The sequence below is a fragment of the Chenopodium album genome, chromosome 11, assembly GCF_948465745.1.
Source record: "Chenopodium album chromosome 11, dcCheAlbu1.1, whole genome shotgun sequence".
In the NCBI taxonomy this organism is placed as follows: Eukaryota; Viridiplantae; Streptophyta; class Magnoliopsida; order Caryophyllales; family Amaranthaceae; genus Chenopodium; species Chenopodium album.
The window spans coordinates 40,451,646-40,464,624 of record NC_137844.1 but is presented as its reverse complement, the minus strand read 5'-3'; positions in this window follow the sequence as shown (position 1 = coordinate 40,464,624).

The window sequence follows — 12,979 nt, the reverse complement described above, 5'->3', positions numbered from 1 at the left end:
CCTAAGCAACATTCATTATGCAATAATCACTTCATTTATATACGTGCTTAGCTTCCAGACCTAAGTTACGTTCAAGATTGTTTCTTTACACCATATATGATGCTTAGCTCCATGACCTAAGTTCATTCATCTATCGTGTCACATGATGTAATTGTCCTTAGCCTCCTAGCCCCATGCATACATTATTTTCAAAACAAGCAATTCAAACCATACGATTCATTTCGTCTTGCTTAACGAGGAAGTTCAAAACTTCTTCCCTTTTTCATCTTTTTCTTTTGAGGAAGTTCAAAAACTTTTTCAAAATTTTTTCATCGAGGGAAAGTCAAAAACAAAACTTTTTTTTCACGTCTTTCTTTTTCGGGAGAAAGTCGGTAACCTCCACTTGACAAAAATGACGGAAAATTTTTGCTTTTGCATCTTCGTTTGCTTGTGTCTGCTCATACACACAAATCATACACATACACACACACTCACAAGTCATACACATGTCATGTCATGTCAAGTCAAGTTTGGTCAAGTTAGTTGGTCAAGTCAATCGCAGTATATACGGGTTCTTTGGAAAATTTTATTTTGCAGGTTTCATTTACAGCCCACGTTCGGGGACAAGCGAACCATTTACAGCCCACGTTCGGGGACAAGCGAACCATTTACAGCCAACGTTCGGGGAGAAGCGAACCATTTACAGCCCACGTTCGGGGACAAGAGAACCATCAACAGCCCACGTTTGGGGACAAGCGAACCATCAACAGCCCACGTTCGGGGACAAGCGAACCATCTACAACCCACATTTGGGGACAAGCGAACCATCTACAGCCCACGTTCGAGGATAAGCGAACCATCTACAGCCCACGTTTGGGGACAATCGAACCATTATCATTTTTAGTGATCATCTCCCAAGAAAAGATGATTCACGGCGCAAGGTTCTCGATACACAGAGACTTGCAATCTCATCATTAGACAAGGTTTTCATCAAGCATGGAAAATTGTCGGTCGTTGCCACCTCTCAAAGAGAAGAAGTCAGTGATTATATCATCTGTCGACTTTCCTCAAGCATGGAAAGTATCTCAACAAACATCATCCGGTGGATTTCTTCAAGCATAGTAAGCTACCAAACTCATTTGTCACTGATAGACTGGTGTCAGATACTATCGAACATATTTTCCACCGATACACTGGTGTCAGATAAACATTTTATCCCTTTACTCTTTTATATCTAAAACTAAAATTTTTCTGCAGGTATCGGCGTATAAAGAGTGATTTAGGATTGCAGAACGTCTTAAATCATTCTCTGTCCCTATTGACTACTTTGACTATTGTTTTCGAAATTGACGTTTCTACAAACTCAGTTAAAGTGGGGGCTTCTGTAGACACCTAAAAATGTCTCCCCAAAACCAAACCCGATGATGAACAACCTTTCTCCGCCATTATTGGTCGGTTTGAGTATTTAATCTTTGGAGTGCTTAAATCCATGTTCATTCCCAATACATTTCATAAACCAATCCAATTCCTAGCTCATTTCCCTAAACCACAACTTACTTTCCACTTTTCGTGTCCACATCACAAAACCTAGAGGAACTAATTTTGTGGCCCAATAATTTTGATCCAATTATTATTTGATTGAATATTCCTTTTAATAAGCTTTCCAAAAATATATCATAAGCCAAATTCCGATTTAAAACGAAGAAGATATGAGCAAAATACTAAACTCGGCCCAAAACCGACACCCTTTCACTAAAACGGTCATACATTAAAATATAAAAAAGATTTTGACATGATTTTAATTGGGTTGGAAAGTAGACTTGATAATATTTTCAATGATATATTATATGCCTTATTCTGAGTTACGGATCAAAAGTTATCGTAGTTTTAAAAACGCGTAAAAAACTGAAATTACCGCGTAGCAGCTAAAATGTCGCAACGCGGCAAGAACTGAGGTGGCACGTTGCATATTTTCATGACACGGTACTCTACACCGTGTCACGGTGCCTTTTCCATGTATTTTCCGCATTTCCTCAAGCATTTCGAAAAAAGTACACTGTGACACGGCGCCACGTGCCGCGCCACGGTGGACTTTGCCGCGTCACGACATTTTCTGCTGTGTCACGGTACATGTGTCGTGTCACGGAATTTTCCCGTATTTTCTCCGCGTAAAACCTACACGCTTTTTATCATTTTAGGGCAGCTATTGCACCGCGACACGGCATTTTCTGCCGTTTCACGGCACCTCAAAACTAGGGTTTTATCTTTTTAGGGTTCCGTGTGTTCCCTCTACTCATTTTTTTTTATAAATACCCTCCTCCTTTCTACAGTTTGGGGCACCAAATCATTCTCTCTTCCTCTCTTCTACACAAAAAATAATTCTCTCTCCCTCTACACCAACAATCATTCTCTTCTCTCTTTCTCTCTTGCTTTAGCCTAAACCCTAGCCACCTTATTCTTCCATAATACTTCTCTTAAGCACTCCAAGGAGTTCATACAACACCTGAGTTTCTGTCCTTAAATCAAGGCGTGAAAGGTATAATTAACTGAGGGTTTGGATCAAATCAACTCTACTTTTAATTTAATTTGATTTAATTATTTTATTGAAGTTACTAACAATTTATTCATGATGTAGCAATTTTAAAGAACGCGCGTATTGTGAGTAATTAATTATTTTAATTACTTAGTTTATTTTTATATTGCTAGTATCATGATTAGGTTAATTTATATTTGATTTGACTAACAATTTATTGTTAAATTGCTTCCAATATTAATGTTTATTCTATTATATATTTATTGATCACCATATTGCATGTTTAAAGGGAATACGTAATTGAAAATCACGCCTAATAAGATAATTTGGAAGACCGGCTTAGGTTCCTTTTTAATCTTCTTGTTTAATTAACTGATCACGATATTTTAGAATTATATGTTGCATTAATATTTAACCAATTTAGCTTAATAATAGTTTGGAGCAAATTGAATCTTTGTTTGTATGTGTAGGGAATATTTCAAGCATCCCACACTTGAGCCTCACTGTGATCATACACTTAAGCATGGTGGCGTCCAAAGGGAAGGAAGCTAGAGCAAAAGAGTCGCCAACAAGTTTTAGGAACTTGTAAACCGTTCACAGGGTGAAGGTTACACCCCTGAACGATCCATGAGATCATCAACTCCAATAGGTCTGGAACCAAGACTGGAAGTTCGGGGATGAAGGTACAAACCCAACCTAAAAGAGATTGAACCTGCCCTAAATAGGCCTCTACTTTATTCTTCTCGTATTCATGTGCGCTTTCTGACTAACATGCAATCATTAAGTTAACCCTAAACCTGTTTATCTATGTTGGTTGAATTTAATGCACAAGAAAACTATTATTGGCGATCACTTGAATTATAATCATATTAGCCCTAAACAAGATTATTAATTATCCTATTAAGCGTGATTACAAGTATAAATTCCCTTTAAACCTGCAAGAGAGGGCGTGATCAAGCAATAACAATAATAAAATATATCAAGCAACATAATAATAATAAAAATAATAATCATCATAATAATAATCATTATAACAATCATAATAATCATAATTATCATAATCATGTTAAAGCATAATATTAATAGCAAGATCCTAGGCATGATACTAACAAGATTAATAACAAACCCTAGCATGTCACTAAATAATAAAAATCAAAGCTTTAGCCCTAACATGATACTAACATGCTATTAGGAAAGAAAATAGGAAGCATCCTAGAAATCATAATTGATATAAGCAAATCACCCTAAATATCATACTAAGGAAAGCATCCTAACATGATACTAGGAACCAAAATAACAATCTTAACATGATTTCTATATCATAAGGTCAATTAAACAATTAAAGTACTTACTTGGATGCCTCGTATCTCTTTCTAATAACAAAATACACACGTTAGTAACTTCAAGGAAAATAATAAAAACAAACAATCAAATTAAATAATTGAAATAGAGATTTGGGACCAAACCCTCAGAAATATTAAACCTTTCACGTCTAGGGCGAAGGCAACTTCGAACTTGGCTAGGTGTGTCTAGAACTAATGTATCAGGAATTTTGTGAGAGAAGGTTTAGAAAAAGAATAGAGAGAGAGAAAGAGAGAGAATATTGTTGATTGTAGATGCTTCAAAAAAGGGGAGATATGACCTCTATTTATAGGAAAAAAGAGAGTCGAAGAATAAGAATAGAATCCGAATTCAAATCGAAATAAAACTCATCGGTCAGCAGTTTTTGCGAATTTTGTTTTTATCATATCTTTTGATCCAGAAGTCCAAATAAGTCATATAATATGTCGTTGGAAAGATCTTGAAGTCTACTTTCCAATCCAATTGGAATTAGATTAAAATATTTTGTAGATAAAAAGATATGGCCGAAATAGTGGAATGATGTCAGTTTTGGATAGAGTTTCGTATTAATATTAACTTCAGCCAAGCTTCGTATTTTATGGAATGGAGAACCGATGGAGGCTTTCTCTCCTTCGAGAGGAATTCGGCAAGGAGATCCGCTTTCTCCCTATTTATATGTCATATGCATGGAGCGTTTGGCTCACCTTATTGATAGGGAGGTTAAGTTGGGAGGGTGGAAGCCCATTAGGGCTAGTAGAAACGGCCCTGCTGTCTCTAACCTAGCCTTTGCAGACGATTTGGTGCTCTTTAGTGAAGCAACAGAAGACCAGGCGAAGTTAATGCAAGGCTGCCTTCGTCAATTTTGTGATGCTTCTGGTAGCAAAGTTAGTGGTGCTAAGTCGAAGGTGTTCTTTTCGAGCAACACTAATTATGATGTTAGAGATAAGATTTGTGAATGCCTAAATATGGATCAAACTGAAGATTTTGGGAATTACCTTGGCGTTCCAATGACTAATGGAAAATCCTCGAAGAGGGAGTATCAGCATTTGGTGGAGAAAGTGAATGGGAAATTGTCGGGTTGGAAGACTAAGATTCTTTCTATTGCGGGGAGAGCCACCCTTGTTCAGTCAACTCCGAGTACTCTGGCTAGCTATACTATGCAATCTGTCAAACTTCCTCGAACTACATGTGATGAGATTGATAGGAAAAACAGGAAGTTCCTTTGGGGTGAGAGAGATAATCAAAGAAAGGTTCGTATGGTATCTTGGGAAAACATCACCAAACCGAAAGAGAGAGGAGGTATGGGTTTCAACTCTATGCGGGATGCAAATAAGGCTTTTCTAGCTAAACTTGGTTGGAGATTACTTGCTGAACCGAACTCTTTATGGTCTCGAATTTTACGAGCAAAATACTGTGATTATCGATGTGATATCGATATGTTTAGTGATAAGGGGAACGCTTCAAGAACTTGGAAAGGTATTATGAGCAACATTGACATTGTGAGAAAGGGCATTAATATGGCGGTGGGCAATGGTAGTCGTACCTTTTTTTGGCATCATCGTTGGGCCACAGATAAGCCTTTGCTGGAACATGTGAATCGAGAACCACCCTTGCATATCCAAGACATGACAGTGCGTGAAATGTGGGATGTAAACTTGGGATGGAAGGCGGAACTCTTTGCTGAATACTTACCTGATCTGGTGCTTGGTCAAATAGCCTCTCATTACATTATGGAGGATGATGAAGCTATTGATGAAGTGTATTGGAATGGATCTTCGAATGGTAAATTCACAATTAAATCCGCAATTGCAATCATGCGTGAAGAGGAGGCTGCAATCATTGATAGTGAGAAAGATTGGAAAAAAATCTGGCGTCTGCCAATACCTCAAAGAATTAAATTTTTTCTTTGGTTAGCTGCCCAGGATCGACTAATGACTAATAAGAACAGGTTCATTAGAAACCTGGTCACTGATCCCAGATGCAGCATATGCGAAGCAGGGGAGGAGTCAGTTTTTCACATTCTGAAGGAGTGCCCAGCTGCGAGAAAAGTTTGGCGAAAATTGGGTGCTGGAGACCTGCTAGATCCAAGAGATGTACCTATTCTTGACTGGATTTTAGAAAATACCTCAAGTGGAGATGAGAGGCGTGGTGAAGAATGGCCAAGAGTATTCTCAGTGGTAGCTGGTGGTTGTGGAAATGGCGGAATGAAAGATGTTTTAATACGAATCCAAGTATTCCAGTGGACCAAATCAGCTTCATCTTTGCGAGAATTGGTTTGATTAAACAAGCAATGGATAGAAATGAGGGACTATACATTCAGGCAGGGAAGCGCAAGAGAGAAGAGATTTACATTAGATGGACTTATCCTGATATTGGATGGGTCAAACTAAATACGGATGGGGCTTCGAAGGGTAATCCAGGTGCTTCGGGAGGTGGTGGTCTGATTCGAGGATGCAATGGTGAGTTATTTGAATGTTTTGCTATTAATTGTGGGATTTGCTCTGTTACTAAGGCTGAACTGATGGCTGTATTGAGAGGGCTATTGGTTGCGTGGGAAGGAGGACACCGTAAGGTACATGTTTCTTTGGACTCTGAGGTTGTAGCTCATATGTTGGTGGAGGAAATCCCATCACATTCTCCTTATATTCACATTATCAAAAAGTGCAAGGCACTAATAACTGGCAGGGAGTGGGATGTTAAGGTATCACATTTTTTTAGAGAAGCAAACCGGGCGGTGGATTGGCTTGCTAATTATGGTGTGATGCTACCCCAAAAACTTGTCATTCTTGAGGCGATCCCGAAGGATCTTCGTGCTGTTTTATTGGAGGATTTGGGTGGAGTGGCTATGCCGAGGATGGTGCCGAGTGAGAGGAGGAAGTGATGCTTTGCGTGGCTTGTCTTCTTAGGATAATAATGCTGTAGTTTTTCTTTTTTCTGTTTATTTTCTTTCCTGGTTTGTTTAGTGTTCTTCTTGTTTTTAGGGGCTTGCCCCTCTCCTTCACCAAAAAAAAAATAAAATAATATATCATTGGAAAGATAATTTTAAGATCTATCCAACCATATAATATTTGGATAAATATTATGAGGCACGAAAATAATATCTGACTGTCTTTGAATATCTTTAAATTCGAATAGAATTAGGACTTAAAAAAGGAAAGTTTTTATTCAATTTCAAACTCTTTGATTTTATCTTTTCAAAAAAGGATAATTAAGATTTTTTAGAAACTTATGGAAGTTTCTAATTAATCCTAATTAGTTTAGGAATAGGATTAAACCTTTGGACCCTCCACATGATAATTGGGTCGTAGGTAAAATCCTGTTTGGGTCCGGTTTAGTATTTTGGCCATAACTTCCTCATTATTCATCGGAATTGGGCTTATAATATATCGTTGGAAAGGTCTTTTCAAGCCCCATCCAACTAAACCATTATTGGACCCTTATCATGGACCAAACTAAACTGGAATGCACGTTTTTATAAAACAGGGTGAGAAAAGAAATATTTTCAAAAACAGAAAGAAGAGATATTTTAATAAAAACATCCTCATCACTAGACTTTTCACACTTTCGCTTTGTTTGATAATTAAATGACATGAAAGGTATTCATCACTGGGTTTGGTTTTGGGGAGACACATTTGGGTGTCTACAGTATGCCTTTGAGATCGCAGAGAATACTTTTCATTATAAGAATCGAGTAGAGGCCAATACGGGCGAATGTGACTCCATGACTCACTTCGTACCATCATCCCCGATTCTCCTTTTGTGGTTCCGAACCATATGGAGTTAGTAATCTCATGGATTATGAATGGGGTGTATCCTTCACGGGTCAATCGTTGTTACTTTTCGTTGTCCCTTATCGTGGTTGCCTTTTATGATCCGTGAACGGTTTACAAGTTCCTTAAAAATTTGTTGGCGGTTCCCTACTTTCCTTGTCCCTAATCGTATTATGTCAATTCCCACTTCCTATGAGTGCCAAGCATATTCACACATGCTTAACATAGGCGCACTTCAAATGACGCCTACAATTATGTGTTAAAAGATTTTAAAAGCATGTTGGTGAGATTGGGTAGGAAAGAATTTGGGCACATAAGTTAGAAATAATCATTTTCTTGTGTGCATTAATATTTAGATTGTGATGTTTAATCATGTGAATGGATTGCTTGTGAGCGTATAATTATGTGATTAGAAATAAGAAAATTATTTGATTGAACATTGAACCTAATTCATGCAAGAAATGTATTATTTTGTTTTCTTTGGGAAAGGGTATTCTTTTCTAAGTCTTTTCCTTTACAGGATTTCGAACCAAAAACACCCAAATTGGTACTCTAGTCAAGAAAAACAATTAACACCCCTACGATTATGTGGAGAAAATTCGTTACTATTGTTCCTATATGAGTAACGTTCTTGGAAACAAACTTTATGACCTCCCTGATCATATCTCTGCTATCATTGTTCATTGCCTTCCGGATGAGCCTCCATATATTGCTGTTAAGGCAAAGTTCTCTGATTTCTACCTTCTAGGGAACATTCCAAACTACTCTAAGCATAAGGATTTCTTTGGTCAATGGTATCCAGATTACCGATTCTTCATTACTTATCTCATTAGGGTCAAGAAAACCCATTGTCAACGTATGCACATTCCTTATCCAGACTACTACTATGACAATCCAGTGGGGAATAATCCCTCTTCTTCTAGCCATTAGTGAGGTAGTTCTTCTTCCTCGGGAAACCAAGTAGGGACAAATGGAGAGCAATAGGAGGGAGAAGCAATTGAAGAGAGTAACAACACTGTTGACAGTTCCCTTATGGAGATTTCTGATCCAAATCCACCTCCAACCCCAATTATAATTTATATTTCATCTGATGAGGAGGAAGAGGGAGTGTTCGTTCAAGTGGAGCCTGAACCAGAGTCACCTGAACCAATGGAGGAGACAGATGATCCTGTGTTCGATCCTAGAAGTTACAAGCAGTCCACTGATAAAAGGGATAATGTTCGAAAGGATTAGATCTTTATGGTTTCTTTACATTAAGGATTCTTAGTTTCATTTCCGTTTGTCATTTATTTCAGTTTTAGTAAAGTAATAAGTGGCATGACCACAGCGAGTTAGTGAGCTTATGTAAAGCATAAGTTTTTAGAACTCATTTTTATTTCAGTAATTCTATTCAATTCCTTTATTATTAATAAAATTCTATTTATTTCCTTGTCAATTAATTTATTTTATTGACAATTAATTTATTTCACTTTCCAAAATTGTTCATTTCATATCACAATTCCAATGAGCCAATCCTAAATCAAAAGCACTCCAATAAATTATTTCTAAGCTATGGGAATTTATGGGAATTATTTTTATTTATCTATGTGATGCTTTATTAAATGTATGGTTGGTTAGCAATCAATAATTGATTGACAAAGCTACAAATTTAGGGAATTTTAGCTTTTGCTATCCCAATTTGTTAGCTTCAAATTTATTGCGAAAGTTTCAAGGGTGTTAATTAATAGATGAGTGTATACCTTGAGAGCTAACCAAGACCATATCTAATATAGACCCTTGTTCTTAATTCAGGAGAAGATAGATGGCAGGGGGAAGTGGTAACAATAATGATGGAGGAGAGTTGAGTGAAGTTGTGAGGCAATTGGCAGCTGTTGCCCAACAGTTGGCAAGGAACTCGACTAACAATGGGGATGCTCAAGGAGAGCTTTTCAAGAAGGTGGCCCAAAGCAAACCACCAACCTATCAGGGAGAGCCTGAACCTACCATATTGGAAAATTGGTTTAGGGAGTTTGAGAAATTGTTTGGGGCAGTTGGATGCCCAAAAAATTCTAAGGTGGGCTATGCTGCTACTTATCTGAGGGGTAAAGTTGACCTTTGGTGGCAGCAAAACGAAGCTACCATTAGGGCACTACCTGGATTCAATTGGACTAAGTTCCAAGAGAAAGTAAGAGATAAGTTTTACCCTAACTTCTTACAGAAGTAGAAAGCTGAGGAGTTTTCAAACTTTAAGATGGAGGAGATGTCAGTCACTGAATACTACACAAAGTTGATTGAGCTGTCTCGTTTTACTTAAGAGTCTGTTGCTATAGAGAAGGCAAATGATAGAAATTTTGAGAGTGGTTTGACTACTGATTTGCAGCTGAAGTTGTGTGTGGGCAAGTGTTTGAAACCCCGGATAAAGTGTATGGGAGATCCGCACACCTTTATGCATTAGAAGTGAAGAAGAAGAAAGAACTAGCTGAGATAGAAGGGAAGGAGAAGAGGAAAGAGGTGGGGCAAAGTTCTGGAAACCAATAGGGTAATCAGAACAATTTTAAGAAGCAGAATTACCACCATAACCATAATAACTTCCACAACAACAATAATTCGCAAGGTAACAATCGTCAAGGAGGATGAAACTTCAATGGAGGGGCTAGAAACTATAACCAAGGGAATAACAAGAATGAGAGGCGTTATTTTTGCAAGTGGTGCAAGAATAACCACCTTGGGAGGGATTGTGAAGGCAATCTGGTCACTTTTCGTGCTTGTAATAAGCTGGGGCATAGGGAGTACGAGTGTTTCTCCAAAAATCCTAATGGTAATAAGCAGAATAATAATTTCGGAAGAACCTAAAGGAACTTTCAAGGGAACAACTAACAACTTTTCTAGGAATAAAGGAGTGCAGCAGAATGGAGCAAAGAGCAACAAAAATAGCAGTGGGAATAATCAATAGAAAGGTGGAGCTACAGGAAAACTGAATGTGTTGAGTAGGCATGAGGCCGATTCCACGAAAGATGTCATCACTTGTACTTTTTCTATTAACTTTATTCCTGTTAAAGTTTTGTTTGATTCTGGTGCAACTTTTTCTTTCATTTTAAAGGGTATTGTTTCGAAACTTAAAGACTGTTTGAAAATAGTAGAATTAGTAGACCTACCTATAACCATTCCTATGGGTGGGGTAGTGAAATGTACCAAAACCTTTAGAGACGTGCCTTTAGAAATTGAAGGGAAAGTGTTTCTGTTTGACCTCATCGAGTTTGGATTGAGTGATTTTGATCTCATTCTCGAAATGGATTGGTTGAGCAAGTAAAGTTTAGAAATCAGTTGTCGATCGCAGAAAGTAAAAATGAGTACAAATGAAAATGAATCAGTGACATATTGGATGCATGGTGAAACCAAGTGCCCAAGGATAATATCCGTGCTAAAGTTGGAAAAGTACATTAAGAAGGGACATCCGGTGTATTTCTGTAGTGTGAGAAGCATGGATCATGAAGAGGAAACTAAGCCAGAGGATATAGAAGTGGCGAATGAATTCCTGGATGTGTTTCCAGAGGAGATACGTGGAATGCTACCTAAGAGGGAAATTGATTTCACAATAGATTTAGTCCCAGTGACAACACCAATTTCCAAAGCACCATATCGTATGACACCTGTAGAAATGAGTAAGTTAAAGGTGCAATTGTAGGACTTATTGGAAAAGGGTTACATTAGACCAAGTGCATCACCTTGGGGAGCGTCAGTCTTGTTTGTTAAAAAGAAAGATGGAAGTATGAGACTGTGTATCGATTACAAAGAACTGAATAAGGTAACAATAAAGAACAAGTATCCGTTACCAAGGATTGATGACTTGTTTGATCAGTTGAGAGGTGCAACAGTGTTTTCTAAGATTGATTTGAGGTTTGGGTATCATCAATTGAGGATTGCAGATGAAGACATTCCTAAAACTGCATTTAGGATAAGATATGGAAATTATGAGTTTACAGTGATGCCATTTGGATTGACAACTGCACCCGCAATCTTTATGGATTTAATAAACAGGGTGTTTCATCAATTTATGGATAAGTTCGTAGTAGTATTTATAGATGATATACTGGTGTATTCAAAGAGCAAAGAAGAGCATGTAGAACACCTAAGGGCAATTCTGTAAACACTAAGAGAAAACCATCTTTATGCAAATTTCTCTAAGTGTGAATTTTGTTTGGAGAAGGTAGCATTTCTATGTCATTTTGTGTCCAAGGATGAAGTGGAAGTAGATCCAGCAAAGATCGAGGCAGTGAAAGGTTGGCCTACGACCAAGACAATATCTGATGTTTGGAGTTTCTTAGGTTTAGCAGGGTATTATAGGCGTTTTATGAAGGATTTCTCGAATATTTCTAAACCTATGACCACTCTAATGAAGAAAGACAAAAAGTTCGAGTGGGATGACAAGTGTGAAGAAGCATTCCAACTCCTAAAACAGAAGTTAAATACAGCACCAGTGCTTACACTGCCAGACGATAGTGTGATCTATGATGTGTATAGTGACGCATCCAAGAATGGCTTGGGATGTGTGCTTATGCAAAATGGAAAGGTGATTGCATATGCATCAAGGCAGTTAAAGACTCATAAAGTGAATTACCCAACTCATGACTTAGAATTAGCTGCAATCATATTTGCACTAATGATTTGGCGGCATTACTTGTATGGGGTGAAATGTAGGATTTATACAGACCATAAAATCTTAAAATATATTTTCACTCAAAGAGATTTAAACTCAAGCCAAAGAAGATGGTTGGAATATACATTGGATTATGACTTAGACGTACAATATCATGAAGGGAAGGCAAATGTAGTTGCAGATGCTCTAAGTCGTAAAACTAGTCATAGATTGAATACTTTAATATTGGCCGATGAGTTATGTAGAGAAATGAGGAAAATAAACCTAGAAGTTGTAGAATAGAGAGTGCCAGCAGGCATACTTGCGAACCTAACCATCCAACCAACAATATTCGATGAGAAAGGGGAAAATCAGGCAGGAGATGTGAAGTTGGATAAGATTCACAAGAAAATAAAACTAGAGAAATCTATAGATTTCAAAATTCATGAAGATGGGAGTTTAAGGTACAAAGGTCGATGGTGTGTACCACAGAAATGTGAGGAAGTTAAAAGAAAGTTAATGGAAGAAGGTCACAATAAACCATACTCAGTGCACCCTGGAGGGGACAAGCTTTACAAGGATTTGAAAAAGGTGTATTAGTGGCCTAGAATGAAGAATGAAGTTGCAGAGTTTATAGTAAAGTGTTTGACTTGTCAAAAGGTGAAAGTAGAGCACAAGAGACCCCAGGGGACTTTACAATCATTAGAAATTTCTGGATGGAAGTGGGATTGTATCTCAATG